Consider the following 17,876-nt stretch of genomic DNA (forward strand, 5'->3'; position numbering starts at 1 on the left):
CATCTGCAGAGGCCCATGAGTGCAGATCCACTGGGACCGGGGCTGTGATGGCACAGGCAGAAGCCTGGCCCTGAGCTGTGCCATGCTCAGGGCAGAGCTCTCCTCGCCAGTGCAGGGTGGTGATGGAGGCACTGCCTGGTGTGTGTCTGTCCACCAGTGTGACCCAGCAGTCTGTCCTGGGTCCTCAGGGCAAGGGCCCAGCCAGCAAGTGACATGCTGGCTGCAGGCTCAGCAGCTCCATGCAGCTGAGAGCCCAGCACAGAGGGAAGCCTGGATTAGCTCCTGGCACTGTAGGAAGTGCTATAATAGCAGAAGCAGAGCAGCAGGCAGCAATTGTGGAGCCTGAGCAAAAATCCCTTGTTTTCACTGGCTAGTTCTGGTTTCATGTTTCTGATCTTTTAAACATCAGGCACTCCCCAAGCCTGGCCAACAGCTCCCTAACACAGCACTCTGCTCTGCCAGCAGCCTGACCTGTGCCAATGGGTTTCCTCCAAACTGCCAGCTCCAGGCTGGAGACGGAGCTCCAGCCCCACTGCATATGGGCTGGCAGCAGCCCCCAGCAGCAGGAGCAGCTGAGCTCCCTCCCTGCAGGAGAGCAGCACCATCCCACTTGCCTCCAGCCAAGGCTCACAACTCAAAGGCACTTTTCCCAGCCTGTCTCTGCAGGCAAACCCACGAATGCCCCAAACCAAGGCAGCAGAGGCACGGGGAGCAGTCTGCAATGGCACAGTGCAAGACCAGTACAAACCAGTGCCAGCTGCCACCAACACATGCTCTGCTGTCAGCCCAGCCACTTAACCACAGGTTTTTTTTCCCCTGGCTCTAAGGCAGCCAACAGCAGACCTGCTTGTTTCCCTTTCCAAAGGGGAAAAGGAGAAGCTTGTGGAAAATAAAATCACTCTCAACAGCCTGGAAAAAGCTGCATGTTATGAGCCTACAGAAGCGATGAGAGATCATGTGGGCAGGTGAAGGGTTAACAGGTGGAAGCCAATGCCCCTCTACCAGGCAGCCAATATTTCTATCAATAAATTATGCATCAGCATCTAGTAATAATGACCTAGCAGCCAACGCTATTTAAAACAAACGGATCAATGGTATTAACGTAATCCCCAGGAGAAAACAAGACACCACACACAGAGCTGGGATCAGAGCAGATCAGGCCAAGGAGAAAGGGACCTTTGGGAGAGCAGTCAGCCCACGGGCACAGAGGTCCCCGAGCTGAAAGGCCAGGCAGGGGCTCCAGTTCAGCCAAGAGCAGAGAATAAAAATCACCTCCCCAGTCCTGCACCACAGCCACCACAGCCTCGGGAAGGGCTGGCACCGAGACCACCCCCAGGCTCACCCCTGTGGCAGCTGCTGCAGCCTGACTCAATCCCCCCGACCCTGCCCAAGCACCAGGGCCATGCCACACTGGCCCTCACTGCAGGGCAGGGGCCACAGCCTGCCCACAGCAGGCACAATGTACTTAATCTCACTTCTCCCTGGTGCTGCTCACCATGCAGAGCCACCAGAACCTGGAGGGGAGCACGGGTTTGGGAGCTGTTGTACCCCAGCAGCTATGGCCAGGCCCCAGGAGGTCCCAGTGCACAGATACAGGGCTCTCCAGCCCACACATATAACACACTTCATGTGCATTCTCCATATTAATAAATGGGGAAAGAAGGAACCATCAATCTATGAACTGCCAATTTGCACAGGACTAGCTCTTTTACTGGCTACGCACTAGCACCTTTTACAGCCCATTAATTACTTTCTCTAATAAAGTTTGACAAAATGATAACTTGCCCATGAAAAGTGTTGTAATAAATACATTTTCTCTAACTTTGGACCATTCTTGCATGTCTGGCTCATAAACCCCTCCCACGGTTCAGTAACTTAGAGCCTACCTGTACTTTTCAGGCAAGGAGGGGGCCCTGGTGTGGTGGCTGGTGGAGAGCAGCAGCACAGGGGCACTGGTGCCATGGCCAGCAGCTATGCACACCAGCAGAATCTGGCCCCACTCTGTCACACACAGCTCGAGCTGAGCAGGGCAGAGCACAGCCCACACTGTGCCCTGGAGCTCCTGCTTGCCTGGTGGCTCCTGGGGAGCCCAAAAAGCCTGTGCTCAGGGCACCCCATCATTTCCCACTCCTTGGGTCACACATGGACCCCTCAGCTCCAAACCCCTGGCAGTGCCCATGGTGGGGTTAGCCAGCTGCATCCACAGCAGTACCAGCTCTGGATGAGGAGGACCAGGGTCTCCATGAGTGTGAGTGCCATCACCACCTCCAAAAAGCCAGATGTGTCTCCCATGCGGGCAGTCTGCACTGCTTCTACACCCCCTGTTTAATTTCCCATGCCAGCCACTAAGACACATCATGTTTCCTAGATGGATGCTGACAGCTTGGGATGCCCACTGCTTCCACTATTTCTTTATCTACACAAGGCCACAGCTCAGAAGACAATGGCTGAAGCTGAGCAGAAACACAGAAACAGGAAGCAACTGGCGTGTTTTAGTCTCAATTTCAAATGATAAGATGTTTAAAGACCCTTTTATTACACTCCTTAGGAGCACTAAGAGACACGACTCAGCTGAGACAGAAATTCAGATCTCATCTTTCCCAGTCAGCCCAGTAAACAAGAGTGTTGGAGACCGGCTCCAGAGCTACTGGTCAGCATGGATGGGCATCACAGCAGATAAAGCAGGGGGCACACCTGCCCTCAATTCCCCTACCAGCCTCCTGCCCTCTCCTGAGGCTGACCAGCTGCTCTCCCTGGCCCAGGCACAGCCCACAGGGCCACCACTGTCCTCTGCAGAGGAGCACAGCGAGTGCAGCAACTTTGACTGAAGGTCTGAGCAGGGCACAGCTATGGCACACCCTGGCCCTGCTGCAAGCCAGCCCCACGTTCTCTGTGCAGGCTGTGCTGCTCCTCCAGCAGCCAAAGGCTCCTTCCCTGTTTAATTAGTTGAGTGACTCTGCTCTGCCCAATAAAATCATCACCCCCCTCGGCAGTGCCATGCCACGGAAATTTATGATCATAATTTAGAGGCTGAATTACCACTGTCGGTACCTGTGCCATATGAATTACTCAGTCATATTAAATTCAACTGTTGATTTTGCAGGGTTATGTGAAGCAGGAACACTTAGAGCCAATGAAATAATGGAGGAGAAAGAATTATGGCCAGGGAAGTTACATTAGCTGTTCAAAGTCCCCTGCACAGAGCCCACCTGCCCATCCCCAGGCGAGGGCTGCCTGCCCCTAGCAGTGCTGGGCTCCTGGGACCACAAGAGCTGGGAGATGGAGCTGGCCCTCCCCCCTGCCCAGGGTCCTGGCCATGCAGAGCTCTGCTGTCAGAAGATCTGAAGGAATATCTGTCCTTAGCAGAGTTAAGGAACTCCATCAGACACCTGCACAGACATGAAGGAATCATTCCATTTCTGAATCCAGCCGTCCCCAGGGCACATGCTGTGGTAAGACTTTTGTGTCCATGTACATACAGAATTTGCTGGTCTGTAGAGTCAAAGACAGAAGCTCAGGGACACTCAGCACAGCACCAGAGGCCTCAAATCTCTACAGGATGATCTGAACCCAGCACTGACCTGACTCTCACAAGGAGATACTTGTGAAGACCACCCTACAAAGTCAGAGCAAAACTTGAATTCCTGCCAGCCTAGACACACTTGGTCCAAGATTTCAGATCCCAGCAGCCTGCTCTGACATAGAAGAGACAAAACCTGGAGCCCTGCAATGCTGCAAACTGGAAACAAAAAGCCCTTTGACTGGAAAGCTTATGTCTCAAGCAGGCTGGTTTTGGAGTGATGGCTTTAACAGCTTACGTGCAGGCAGGATTTCTAATGCACAAAGAGCAAAGTGCATTTGTATATGGAACAAGTACTAATCAACTAATGCAGAAAAAAGGTCCATCGACAAAAAAGAAAGCCTGGGATGCTTTATTATAATCCTGAGGTTTTTGGTATTGGCAAAATAATTTCCTCAAAGAAAGTTACAAACCCTCATTTTACACAGATCTCCACATGTCCATCCCAGACCTCTCTAATCATGAAAAAAAGTGCATATAAAAATTCTCATGCACGGTTTCAATCAAGTGCATTTATCTATATAGATTGCCCTTTTTATGCCAAGATAATGTCAGAAACTCTACACAAATCATCACAATTTACACTCTCCTCCTCTTTAGTATAAGGCAGACTCTGCCAAATCAAGGGCTAATATATCACATTATTTCTAGTAATCCAAGGGCTGCCTCCTGCCACCTGCTTTATGAAATACCTATGTCTTTGATTCATTGATCCCTGACTAACCTTGTAGGTAGAAAAGCTTTTCTCCCTCCTTACAGAACTTTAACATGTTGTGTACTGTGCTGCTTGGCTGACACCAGCCTCTACCCCTCAAACCAGGATTAACCCTCCCCTGTAACACAGGGGCACATGTATTCTGGATGACTGCCAAGGATTTATTTTTTAGACAATAAATTTATTTTTTTCCCTTTCAGGGGGAGCACAAACACATTTCCCACAATCAACACAGCCAGTTGCATGCCTGAGGAAATGCAGAGCTGAGCAGAGTTGGAGGGTGCCCCACTACTATAGCCCTGCCCAGCACCTCAGTTTTTGCCTAGTAGGAGCTGAGGGACCTCAAGACAGAGATCCCCCTCCATTCTGGCCATACAACACTGAGCATGGCAACAGCAGCAGTCTCCAGAAACTCAACTTTTTGCAATAAGCCTTCTCTTTACACAGACACAGTCATTTGAGTTGTTTACATGACCTCAAAGGAAAACACTAAGTAAAAGCAAATTCCAAAGAGACAAGAACCAAATCCAGCTGATGTGAGCACCTAAATCCCTTTGCAAAGGGCACTCAAACCCAGTGGCAATGCTGGGCAGGGCACAGGCAGCACTGTGGGCATCAGTACCAGACACTCTGCTTCTGTGCACCCACCAACTCCATCTCCTGATGAGAGGATGGGGACCAGAGGGAGCCTCAGCCTCTCAACCAGAGACCCCCAATGCCTCCCCACAGCTATGGCATGGGTGGTCATACCCAAAAGCATTTGGGAACAGATTTTTCACAGGCTCTGCAGCACCACTGCTCATGCTGCTACAAAACTGGGCCTCCTGCAAGAGCCTGCCAAGCTCTCTGTGTGTTGGTGATGGAGACAGTTTAGTATTCCAGCTGTGCATCCCAGCATCACACAGCAGATCGAATATGCATTGGTAAATACTGCTTCTGGTGCAAGAGTCCACAGAGAAGTTATCAAGAGGAAAAGCAAATGTGTACAGCAAACAGTGTGTGGAGAACACAACTGCAATACAAAGCATGTCCTTCCCTCCCGATGCCAGCTCTAGGATGACTAATTCTGTGCAAGGATGCCAGTCACTGAAAGACCTCAGATGCCCTTCTTCCACAGCTCTGAAAACTGAAATAAAAGCATGAGACTGTCTATCTAGCAAAGCTGGTGCCTGCAGACCCAGGTGCTCCAGCGTGCCCCCTCTCCACATGAACAGGCCTGCCACTGCTCTTCACACTAACTCAGCAGCCCCTGCAACAGAGCTCCTGCTCTCACAGGCAGAGAGCAGCCAGCATACTTCCCCAGGAAACAAGGTTAAAAACCCTCAGCAGTTTCCAAGCCCCTTCCAAAGCCCCCCAGGAGGTCCCTCTTGGCTGTTAAAGACTTCACGGGAAGGAGCCCAGCCATGCAGAACCAGCTTTCCCAGCTCCTGCTCTTTCACACATCTCTCTGGTCCTTTCAGATAAAAATTTTTAAACGCAGGGTCTTCTCTGGTCTTTCTAAAAGGGCTACAGCCCCTGGCCTAAGAGCTTGCTGGCAAGCCTCTTCCTCATGCTTTTAGGTCCAAATGCACTCTCCCAGACGTGGAGATGCAGCTCCCTGGGGAGTGAGGGTGGCTGCTCGCATGCTAAGCCCAACAGGAGGGCACACCACGGCCAGGACAGCACAGGCAGGATGCACTTTGTCCACTCACAGTCTTACCCAGGGCATAATTTCAGATGTTTTCTGCAGATTAGAAAAAGGGGTAGGTTTTTTGGTTTTGTTTTTTTTTTCAGGAAGTAAATCCAGGGCTAAAATCTTCCCCTGCATCTCATGTCCAGTAGCAAGGTCTCCTCTGTTCATTATAATCTTCAGTGTAACTTCTGCTCTGCAGCTCCTTTAATCACATCAGATATGGGAACAGAAAAATGTCATTGTTCCTTGGCCATGAACAATACCATCCGTGGAGCCATGAGAAAGTGCAAGATGGATATAAAAAAGGCGGGCTCTTGTCTCCCCATAATCTCTTCTACAAACTGACAAAAGAGGGTTTTGTATAGAGAAAATTGCCACATACAGAAACAAAACAAAAATAGAGCATGCGAGCTGGGACCACTTTTATCTGGAGAGGCACCACAGGGAGATATGCCAAATGTGATTCATTTTAACAAGTTTAGCCCTTGAGAGACAAGAGGAGAGCCCCCCGTTAAGAATGAGGAGGTTAGCCAGGAGGGTCAGGGGGGAACAAGGCCTGGCACAGCCACGGAGGGTAAGTGACCCTGAAGACTGCTGCTTCCCTTATTACAGTGGCAAGTGGTTCTGGCTTGGGACAAATGTCTGGAAAAAACAGCCTGGTCTGGGGTTGGGATGGGGCAGTTCAGGGTATTTTATTTCTGTTAGGTTAGCCTGTGCATTGGCTCAATTACAGTGGAGTAATTAAAGTCTATAAGCAGACACAGAGGTTCTTGCTCACCCATTCATTATGGGCAGCTAGCAATGATTAACTGCATCACCCTTTGGGGAGATTCTTCCCCTGCACAGGCACCTGAGCAAACACCCCAGAGCTGCTGAGAAACTGCGTGCAAAGCACCAAAAGGCTTTGGTAAAACATCATACACGCACCCACGTGTGCTTGGGACCAGCCTGCCCACTCCCCAGGCACAGAAAGACCCAGATCAATACAACCACCAGGCCCTTTGAATGAAATCAATGCAGCTCAACAAGCACCTAAGTCCTGATGTCATCACGTTATTTATTGCCCAAAGTCCCCATCCCACATCAGTCCGAGGAAGAGCTTGAGTACATTCCCTCCCTCTGCAGCACACAATGAAATCTCAGGTTCTGCTTCCCGATGTACCGTGGGATCATGAACAACACTGGCACCACACGCCACCAATTCAGAGTGGGCAAGGTCAGGGGGCTCTGCAGCTGTCACCCAGAGGAGCAGCCAGCACCTTCCTGAGAGCAGCTCTGTGCCCACCCTCCTCGCAGGTTCTCCTCCTACAGCTCTTCAGTGCCTCCCTGGGATGTCACTCTGTTCCTTTCAAGCCATTGTTAGTTTATTAAGTGCTTTAAGAGATGCAATTTGTGCCCCAGGAGAACAAGCAGCAGAGAGAAAGAGCTCCACAGTCCTGGTGGCCTGGCAGCACCAGCCAAATGTCACATCCAGGCCCAGCAGGCAGCAGCATGGAAGAGAGCAGTGCCAGCCCCCACCGTGCCTCCAAAGAATGGGCGAGATGGGCACAGCCCCTCCGCAGAGGGGCTGCAGCACCAATAAAACTGTGGGCATGACAGCAGACAGCCACAGGGCCGGGCACTGAGCCTCTGCCCGAGCAGGCAGGGTGGCCAGGGAGGTCCAGCACGGCCAGCCCCAGCCTGGCCCACAGGCCAGTGGGGCTTGGGCAGCTCCAAAGCAGCACCTTCTGTCCCCTCCATCAACCCCACGCAAGGAAAAGCCTCCCCCAGGCTCACGTGGCCACAGAGCTAAGCAGCTCCAGCCTTCCCTGCTCTCGCCACAGACACACAGCACAGCCAAAAACTGAGCAGGCTGTGGTGTGTCACAGGAGCAGGCCAACACCAGCTGCCTTCAATGCCAGCCCTGCTCTGAGCACAGAGTACAGCACAGGCACCACAGTGCTGGAGGGGCCAAGGAGATCCTCCAGAACATCAGCCCCATGGCAGGGATGGGGAGCTCAAACATTCCCAGCCTAGAGATGCAGCAGGATCCTCCCTTGCTCTGCTTTCACACATGTGAAAATGCAGATTAAGTGACTTGTCATACAAAGGGGACACCCAACTGCAGACATTTTCCAGGTCCAGCTGGCTCTCCTCAGCTGTAGGATGAACAGTGCTCCATGCAGGCTGTCTCCTGAAGGCCCTTCCAGAAGCTCAGGGCTTGCCCACAGGTGTCTGACACAAGTGTCAGGCAGGAGCAGTGCAGGAGAGCTGTACTTCTGCTGCCATCCTCAAGCCCACATCAGACAGTACCTCTGCTCCCTGCTGCAGCCCAGCAGCCCCCAACAGGGAAAACAAACTGCCCTCCCAGCACATCATCACAGCCCTCCACTTTGCCCCAGTGCCACCTGAGACCTTCCTTACTCACCTTCCTAGCAGACCTCAAGCCTCAACATGCAACTTGTTGCCAAGGATCATCATCACATCAATAAATCATCAACAGCTTGCACAAAATAACCCCACATTCTGCCTTCTGCCACTCAGGTTTTTAACCTGAAGGCTCTGAAAGTGAGTCATGTCTCAGAGCCCCTCCCTGTACCACCAGCAGCTCACACACCCTTCACAGGTGTTTGCTTTTTTCAGGTTAATCCATATTCCCAGCCATGAACAAGTGACAGGTGTCTTGCTTGACACCTGATTATGTCAGCCAAATCCCCAGCCAAAAGCCATGTCACAAATTAGGTCATTTAGGATTCCTAACCCACACTGTTAGCTAAATCCTTAACACTGTTAATTATGTTTCCTATCACCAATTTACAAAGCGACTTTATTGATCTTGCCCCTGCTCTGCAAATTGCAAAGAAATGACCAGAATTGAAAACACAACATCTGAGTGGGAGCTTCCCCCCAACAGAGGAGAGGGCTGCACCTCAGCACTGCACTCCCTTGATGTAAGTCTTCCTGGAAGATGATCTGCGTGTTGTCATTTTTTTTGCAGAGAGCAATGAACCAGAGGTCTAAGGAGCAATATATTTTTTAGCTGTGGTTATAGCTTGGACTTAATGATCATCCCACAAGCACAAAGCTAACCTGAGGTTATTTACAGCGGCATTTTACATTATCTCATTGAGAAAAGTATCACAGAAAACTTGGTTATAAGTACATGGTGCAGGAAGGTAGCCTGGTAATACCAGGGAAACTATAGTTAGTTGTTGAGGAAAGTGTAGAAGTCTCATTTGAAATGAGGAGTTTCCTCATTCCTCAACTGGGCAAATCCCCACTTTAATCCCCCTGCAGCAGCACCCCTGGGACAGGCAGATGGGCCACTGAAGTCAGCACTGCTCTTGCTCTGCTCCCCAGCAGTCCTGGCTCCATGCAGCACCAGGGCTGCAAAGCTGGCTCTCACCTGCTCCTGCCAGGAGCTGAGCTCAGCCCTAAAACCTGACACTCATTTTCATGTCGTTTGCTCTGGCAGGAAGAGGCGTTCTTTGAGATGAGCTCCATCAAAGCTTGTGCCCATCGATCTCCTTACAGTCAGAAAGCTCAATTAGACCTTCAACAACAGGGGGAAATAGATGGTGATTCTGCCCACCAGCAGATCACAAATCCTCTTACTCACAGGATACAGTTCATATTATACCCAAGCAAGAAATCTATCAAGTCATTTTAATTAATTCCTGTCCTCTAAAACACTGGAGTGCTGACTGGAGAGGGGACACGATCCTGCAGGGAACTGCTGTGTGCTCACATGCCAGGGGCAGAATATGTCGCCCTAACACCTGTGGAGGATCCCTTCTACCTTTACTAGACCGCACAGAAATTTCACTCCACTTTTTTCACATTTTTATTGTTTTTAATATTTCCTCATCTCCTACAGCTGCACGTAACCAAACCTGCAAACCTCCAGACACCACTCACCCAGGCTTGGGGAAAAAGAGGCCAACCAGAACAGGGGCAAAGCAACCAGGACCAACAAAGCACTGCAGAGCCAACCCCATGAGAGATGCTAGCACTGCTCAGGCTCAGAAATAAGTGTGTTTGGATGCTTCACTGACAGTACAGAGAAAGAAAACCACTGGGAAAGAAAAGCCTTATGGAAACTGAAGGGATGGGAAGCTGTCATGGGAACACAGAGGAAGAAGGAGGCCGGGAATAAACCCAGGCTAGAGATCAGCAGGAAGCTTCTAGCAACCAGAATGAGAATGTTCCAGACAGAATATAATTTTTGTCCCTTCTTCCGACAGCCTGGAAGTGGAATTCATCTCCACCACTTCCTCCTCAGAAAGTCCTACCCCTTCATTAGCACACCTGTCTCATGGGCATCCACTGAATGACACTCCAAGCAGACAGACAGGGCCGACAGAAACACCCGTGATTCCACGCAGGAGAACATACCCAGTGAATCTGTCTGTCTGGACATACAAACTGTGTTCAGCACCATAACATCCAAACAAATTCCCAAGGGTCTCAAATTAATATTGACTGATCCCAGAAGGCTGACAGATACTGTACAGGAGGGAGCCTGGGAGATGTTTTACCAGATTTTAGAAACAAAACCTCCTTAAATATCATGAAACATTAAAAAATCCTCATAGCTGCTAGTGTTTGCAAAACGAGAGATGACAGCAGCCGCTGTCCTGTTGCCCTGCATGCGCAGCCAGTTGGGTTTTCATTGCAAATCCACTCAGCATCTCATTACTGTCCATCACAGGAGCTCCAGTACCGGGACCAGATTCACTTCAGCAGTGTGAGCCTTGCACTGTGCTTCCTGATGCAGCTGGATTAATGGGAACACATCTTAGGGAACATCCTCACCAACCAGAGGAAAACAGTAACATCCTCTGACAGTTCTTAGGCAGCAAAGCACAGATCCCCAAAGGGAGAGAAGTTCAAAGAATCTCAAGACCTGATGGGGCAGGGACCTTGCGAAAGGCTGTGCATGACATGCCTTCCTCTGCAAAGAGCTCTCACAGCTTGAGCTGCAAGAACAGGAGCTACATTTCCACTTGCAGACATGATTCCACATGAAAAGAAGATGGTATGATGTGAAACTCTCAGCACTGCAGAACAAGAAGAAAAGTAAGATAGAAAAAATACAAGTGTAAAATACAAATACATGAACTCAGTTACAGTAAGCTAGAAATTTTTAAGAAAATAAACTCCTGTTAGCTGAAGGACATATTAACTGTCATTAGGAAAAGCATTCAAAATACAGACAAAAGAGACAGCCTGCTATCGTTATGTTACTGGTATTGTTGTGCAACAATCTGCCTTTACGTTGTGCTTCCTCAGAGCCATGAGAAACACTTGGAGGGCTCAAAACAGCTGTGTTAACCAAAGGAATCCAGTTTTTAAAGTTATGGTCTTGCTTCACTAGGCACCTTCTCATAAAACACAAAAAGAAACAATTAGCTGCTAAAGCATGGGGTTTGAAGCCAGAGCTTCCAGCTCCCAGCCCACCAGAAAGTCTCAGTAAATATCTGAGATTTTGATGGCCACTGATGACAAGGTACGTCACACTCACACCTCACTGCTTCATCAGTAGCAAGAACAGTGGGGTGAAGAGGCAAAAGATTTGCTCCACTGCTCTTTGTCTTTCCCATGCCATTTGCAGGACAGTCTGGCTTTATAGAAGATGCGTGTCCCACTCTGGGAAACATCCAGCTCTGATCCTCGTTCCTGAATGCACCGTTTAGCTCAGAGACAGTCCCCCCCTCCATGCCTGCATGGTCCTGCATTCCAAATGGGAAGCAGCAATGCTGTGCACAGACCAGCCACCCACAAGAGCCACCACAGCCATTCCTGTGCTGTTCCCTTAGGTCTCAGTGCAGCCTTTAGCCACGTGCCTCCCACATTCTCCCAGATAAGTTTCCTCTGCACTTTTCTGTTATTCTTATCACCCTGACCAAGCGGGTCTGTCTTGCAGGATGTGAGCCAGACCACCTGCACATTCCCATCCCAGGGAAGACGACCCTGCCTGATGGATGCAAAGCAGAGCAGTCAGCCACACACGGTGGAAGTGCACCGAGTCTGCTCCCAGGGTGGCAGCTCTGAAGGTGCATTTCCATAGCTCGCATTTCCATAGGGTCACGCTGGCAAAAGAAAGGAGAGCGCTGGGGAAAGACTGGCTTGGTGAGTTTGAGAAGAGGGCTCTTCTCCACCAGCCTTTAGATACAAAGGTCGAGGGCTTGCAAGGGTCAGCAACCCCTCTTAATATTCACCAAAGCAGCAACAACAAAGGCAAGCTGGGGAAAGGGAAGCGTTCCTGTGGAGTCCCATCTTCACTCTGGATACCACTCCACAATGAAGTTATTTCAAACCGCCCATAGGTTAAGCTCCGGCTTTCATCCCAATAGCACAGTTCCCGCTGAGCTCTGCCTGCAAAGGCACATCAAGCAGAGACACTCAGATGACATCTAACCTCACCCAGCTCGCTGCAGCAGCACCTTTCTCAGCCAGGCTGGAAATTCAGATAACAGAAGAGAATGTGCCAATTGCCTAACATTTAATGAGACCAGAAGGAGGTCACAGCTCTGTCTGAGCAGCACTGTAAAAGCTCCCATCTGTTACAAATGTGATGCTGGACATTTCCAGTGCTTGGTAAAGAGACAAGTTCCACCTTCCGAAGCAAACCACATGAATGATGCTTGGCTTTGATGATCATTCCTAGGAGGCAAGTCTCACATTTCACCTTCACACACCTGGGCATTAATCACAAAGTCAAGGACACTTACTGCTTTCTCATTCAAAAGATCTGGATCATGTCTCCCTGAAATGATGACCACGCTGTGACAGCAGCTAGGAAGCCAGGAAGCCTGTCCCTCTGCATGGAGCAGTCTGGGATGCTCCTGTGAGCCCAGGAATAGTGTGCCTGGCTGCAGTCACTGACACCATGGTGGGGAGCAGTGGCAAACAGTGTCTGATTACCCCAGAAAAATTACTGAATTCTCCCTTTCAGGTTTGTTGTCTGAAGCTCTTCCGGGTCTTGCGACCACGTAACACCTGCACTTCAGATCCTGGGCGTCAACAAAACTATAAAGGATTGGCACCACCACCAAGTTTTCCCTTCCCCATCTGTGTTTCTCTGGAACTGAAGATGTGGCTGTGACTACAACTGGTCACCTACCAGTTTCTTTCCCTCATGTTTCCTTTCTGCACTGAGCACTTGATAGAGTGACATGGTCAGCCCTTCACAGCCCAACCCATGGCAGAGAGCAGGAAGGGAACAGAGCTCTGTGCCCATCCCCCTGTGCCCACCATGGCTCTCATCACTCACCTGGGCACTGCATAAGCAGCAATGTCTGATCAGCAGCAAGCACTTTGTGTCCCCCTTGTGCCTGGCTGAGCTGTGAGAGAACATGAGGAGTTAAACTTTTTCGTACAAAATGTGTAAAAATTTGGTCTGCACACTTGGTGAGCTGCAGTGGTTGTGGGCCAAAACATTTTGCTGCATATTTCTGAAATTATTTGTCAGAAAAGAACGTCAATGACATAGAAAATGAGTTGCAGATGTAACCTTTTCAAGCATCAATAATAACTTAAGACATTTGAAACAAAATCTTAACTCGCAAGTGACTCCATCAGATGGGGCAGTTTCTGAGGCGAGGGCTCACAGAGGAGAGGCAGGACTGTAACACATCCCAGCAATGGTGCCCCCTCCAGCTCTTCCACATAGCAAAGAACAATTCAATTCTTGCATTTGCCAAAGCTACTTCCCTCTCTGAGACCTTTTTTCCCTGACTTCCAGGCTATTCCTGGAACCAGTGGGCACTCCCGGCTGGAAAAGGAGGCTGCCAGACCAGGTCCAGTAGCCAAGTCCCACAACACACTGACATTAGGACAGGCAGAGTGATTTCTTTGAGGTCCAGCACAAAGCTGCTACTCAAGAAAGATTCATGTTTTAACACTTTCTCATTCACACACACACAGAGCTCCTGCTCCAGTGGCCAGTGTGGCTGCTCCAGCACAGGAAGGATGAGGGAGGGCAGGGATGTGCATGCTGCAGCACTGCACACAGCATGACCTGTTGTCAGTGTGTGCCACAGTGTCCACAGCTCCGTGGACCTGTGGTTCATCCACAGCCTCTGGAGGGTTCCCACTGGCTCAGGGTCCATCCCTGCTACAGGTCCAGCACAGCCAGAGAGCCAGCACTGCCACCACCCCGGTATCTCTGTAATGAATATCACCACTGTCATCTCAGAGGCACATGCTTAAGGAATTTAACTACTTTAATACAATGGGCTCAAATTGCCAAAGAATGTTTGTGCATCAGTGTGAAATCAGAAATTCGGGGAGGGGGTGCTTTATCTGTCAAAGGCCAACCTCAGGGGGCTGCCAGAGCAGACAGTGGGAAGCTGGATTGCATTTGACACGCATCAGCCCATCAAACACAAACAGCCTTCAAAGTGCTGGGAGGCTGAGCCAGCCCCATCACAGGCTGTACTGGCCCCACTGGGCTCCGACCTGGGTCACGCCCCGTGGGCTGTGCAGGACCCACCTGGGCCTCCCGGCCTGATCTTACTCCATAAATCACAGGAAAATAGATACTTCTTAACAGCTCAAATTAAGATGAAATGCCTTAGTTTTCAGGCTGGGAGCTACCTGTGCCATTCCCTTGGCTGTGTGTCACTGCTGAGATGTCCCAGCCGCACGGACAGCAGATGTGCAGCCCCAGGGCACAGAGCAGCACGCCAGGATGCAGCACCCAGGCTGTGCCCCCATCCACCCAGGCCAGCAACTGGGCCAGGTATGACCAGCTAATGACTGTCCAACAACAGCCTGCCCAGGATGGAGAGAAAACACCCCAGCCCACACCATGGGGACACGCTGCCAGTGCTCGAGAGAGGCCAACCCAAAACAGAAATCCTGCAAGGGTGGTCAGACCTCAGCCAAGCATGGCCACCACTCTCACAACCCCACTCCTGGGTGTCATTGGGGCTGGCAGCCCTGGGCCTGGCTGGGGCACTGTGAGCACACTCCCTCTGCCCCACAACCATCCCTTCAATTTTTGCTGGAGGGTTTCCAGTGCCTGGAAAGAGCCAAACTTAAATTATTCCAGGGGAAAAGAAACACAAAACCTTGTCTTCAGATTAATCCCCAGACCTCCACCCTGAACAAACCCCTTCTGCACCCCCATTGCCAAGCCCAGCCCCGGCTCTCCAGCACAGGCTGCCCATGGAGCTCTTCCAAGGGGCTCCGAAGCCCTCTGTGAGCTTGAGCACAGCTGAGGGGAATAAATAACAGCCCCAACGTAAAAACCAGCCTTTTCTTACAAAGCAAAGCCTCAAACAGTAAATGAAGGGAGAGGAAGGGGAGGGAACGTGCCTGAGGACCCCCTCTTCGCCCCCTCCAGCATGCACAGCCACACTCAGCTGAGCAGAGTGCACGGCAAATAATACCCACTCCACTGTCCCCCCTGCCCCAGCACCGAGACCCCCACACACCAGGGAATGCAGGGGAACAGATGGATTTTCCATGGGAAGGAGCTGTGACTGCTCCTTCCAGTTGAACATGTCAGCCCAGCAGAGCCATGTGTTCAAACCATTAAACTGCTGCCTCTGCTCTGCCAGCAGTGAGGGGAGAGAGGGCTTTGAGGAGAGATATTCAGAGGGAAATGCTCCTCAGCCTGGCACAAGGCAGACAGGCCACAGAGACCAATGGCCAGAGCCTGAACCCATCATTTGTATGTACCCAAACAATAAGGGTTTTCTCTTCCAGATGCTTCTTGTCAATGAAGTGACAGTAAAATATGAAATTGCATTAACACAGCAGTAATCTCTCACACACTGGGCTGCCTTCACCTGGGCTCCTAAGCAAGAGCCTTGATAAGGAGTATCAGGCTTATAAGTGTTTTTTGGAGGTTGTTTGCACATGGGTTATGGTTAGGGGTTATTTCAGGGGTTAGAGGTTCTTCCACTGGGGTTATTTCAGGCCAAAACCTGTGCACAGCATTGAGCCCGACACAGAGATTTCTCAGAGATGAGGGTGTGGGCCATTAATTAGGGAAACTGACTACGTTTAATCTCACTGCATCAAGAATAAGGGACACTGAGGGTCCATGAATTGAGATAATTTGATTTTAATACAAATAAAATATTTCTCTCGCTATCTTTATTAACATCTGAAATGTAAATAGTTTCACACAGACTGCAAAGGAGCCCCTGCCATGTTTGCTGCTGGAAGAGAAGGCCATGGCAGACACAGTGTTTGTTTACAAGGGATTGCAGGCTTAAATTGTCAACCACTTCCCCAATATCACCCCCAAGCTCCTGGCACACCAGGAGCTCAGCACAGAGTGGAGGCTGTACCAGTCTCGTTCTGGGGCATCAAAACCAGCACCTACCCTTGCATTTAGGAGAGGAGATGAAATGCTGATGGGGCCAGGAGCAGTCAGCTGGCACACTTCAGTTCCTCTAAAAGAGAGGAATTCTTTTCCATTGAAATTAACAAAAAGTTTCTGTTAGCAGCAATGGGAAATCATTTAAAATCGTATCTTGCAGGTAAATGAAAGGACACACCAAAAACACAGTAGTGGAAGAAGGCTGGGCCTGCAGAGTTCAGGTGGGAGCTGGCAGGGCTGATGGTGCCTGCAGCCCCCAGCCCCAGCACTGCAGCCCTCACCTGCAGGTCTCACCTGTGCATGTCTGCAGCAGGGTTCTGGGTGCACGTGTGCAGTGTCCTGTGCAGGAGAACCTGGGTTTACTCCCAAAGGACAGGATTCAATTCACCTGGGCACAAGCTGCTCTGGGAAAAGGTTGGAGTCCACCACAAGTTGTTATCTCCTGAGAGGATGGGTAAAAAAGCACAGTCATCACCAGCAGGTAGCAGGAACCCGAGACAAACTCAAGATTTTTCTGCATTTCATCTGAAAAAACTTTTCTTTGGGCTGAGTGATACTCTGAGTTGCTTGGGTGACCAAGACTTGGGAACACAAGGCACAGGATTCAGATCATTCAATACATACAGATTTTCTCATAATCAACCCAAAAGACCTCCCTAATGTGGGAGGGAAGCATTCTGGGGGTAGGTTTCCACAGAAGCAGAATATTTCCTGGAGTAAGCTTTCCACCAGAGGTACAAAGAAGGTTTCAAAGGCTGAAACCTTGGACAAGGCCCACCTCACATGGTGCACATGTCCCTCCAAGGGCACTCTCCAGCCCAGCACTGCAGCTGACGGTGCCCAGCAGCCCTGGGCAGCAGTGCCCTGCTGTGCTGGGTGCTGTGCACAGGTTATTGCAGGGCTCCCACACAGGTTCACGTCTCCAAGCATTCCCTCATGCCTCAGGAGAACCACACGGACCATGTCCAGCTCTGTTGTTTCAGCCATACTGTTGAGGCTCCTGTTTACTTGGGAATCATATGTTTTCTGCCCTGGTCCTCACTGTATTCAGAACAGTTACTTAGCTTCAATAAGCCCCTTGTTAAAGCCTTTTCCTTTCTGTAATCTCATCAAACTAACCAAAAGGAGTTTGTTCTGAAATAGAGTCCCATTTTGTAACCTGGCTTCCTGGAGGAGCGCTCCCCATGCTCACCCGGCCCCTCCACCACAAAAGGGCTCTGCTTGTCCTGGCGCTGACAAAACACTCCGTCTGTTTGGGTTAGTCAGCAGGGGGTTAATGAAAAGCCCGGCCCTGGGGACTCCCACCTTATCTGCAATCATGAATTTATTGAAGAATGTGTTAATGTGCTGGATTTTATTCATCAGGGGTCAGGGCTTTTCAAATTCTTCCTCCCAGCTCCCCCTCTTTCCATCCCTCCCCAGCAAGCTCACAATGCTGTTTAAACAAAGGACTCCCAACACAAAGAGCAAATTTACACAGTAAAGTTTTCTTGCAAGCCCAGAGCAGAGTCTGGAAGAATTCCAGCTTTATAAAGAGAAAAGGGGGTGGGGGGAAGAAAGGGGGAAGGGAGAGGGGCATTTTGCAGAGGAT

At 50.3% G+C, this 17,876-nt stretch overlaps 1 long non-coding RNA gene across 1 annotated transcript in view; it reads right to left on the reverse strand.

Annotated features, from left to right (window-relative positions):
- Positions 1–8,483, reverse strand: part of LOC148182745 (uncharacterized) — a 36,573-nt gene extending 28,090 nt beyond the window's left edge. The window contains exon 1 of the long non-coding RNA XR_015774230.1: positions 8,375–8,483. This is a non-coding gene — a long non-coding RNA (uncharacterized LOC148182745). The remainder of the gene's footprint in view (positions 1–8,374) is intronic.
- Between the last annotated feature and the right edge of the window lie 9,393 nt (positions 8,484–17,876).

Source organism: Pseudopodoces humilis, chromosome 20 (assembly GCF_049639895.1).
Source record: "Pseudopodoces humilis isolate 2021_Gansu_Grassland_sample_001 chromosome 20, ASM4963989v1, whole genome shotgun sequence".
Classification (NCBI taxonomy): domain Eukaryota; kingdom Metazoa; phylum Chordata; class Aves; order Passeriformes; family Paridae; genus Pseudopodoces; species Pseudopodoces humilis.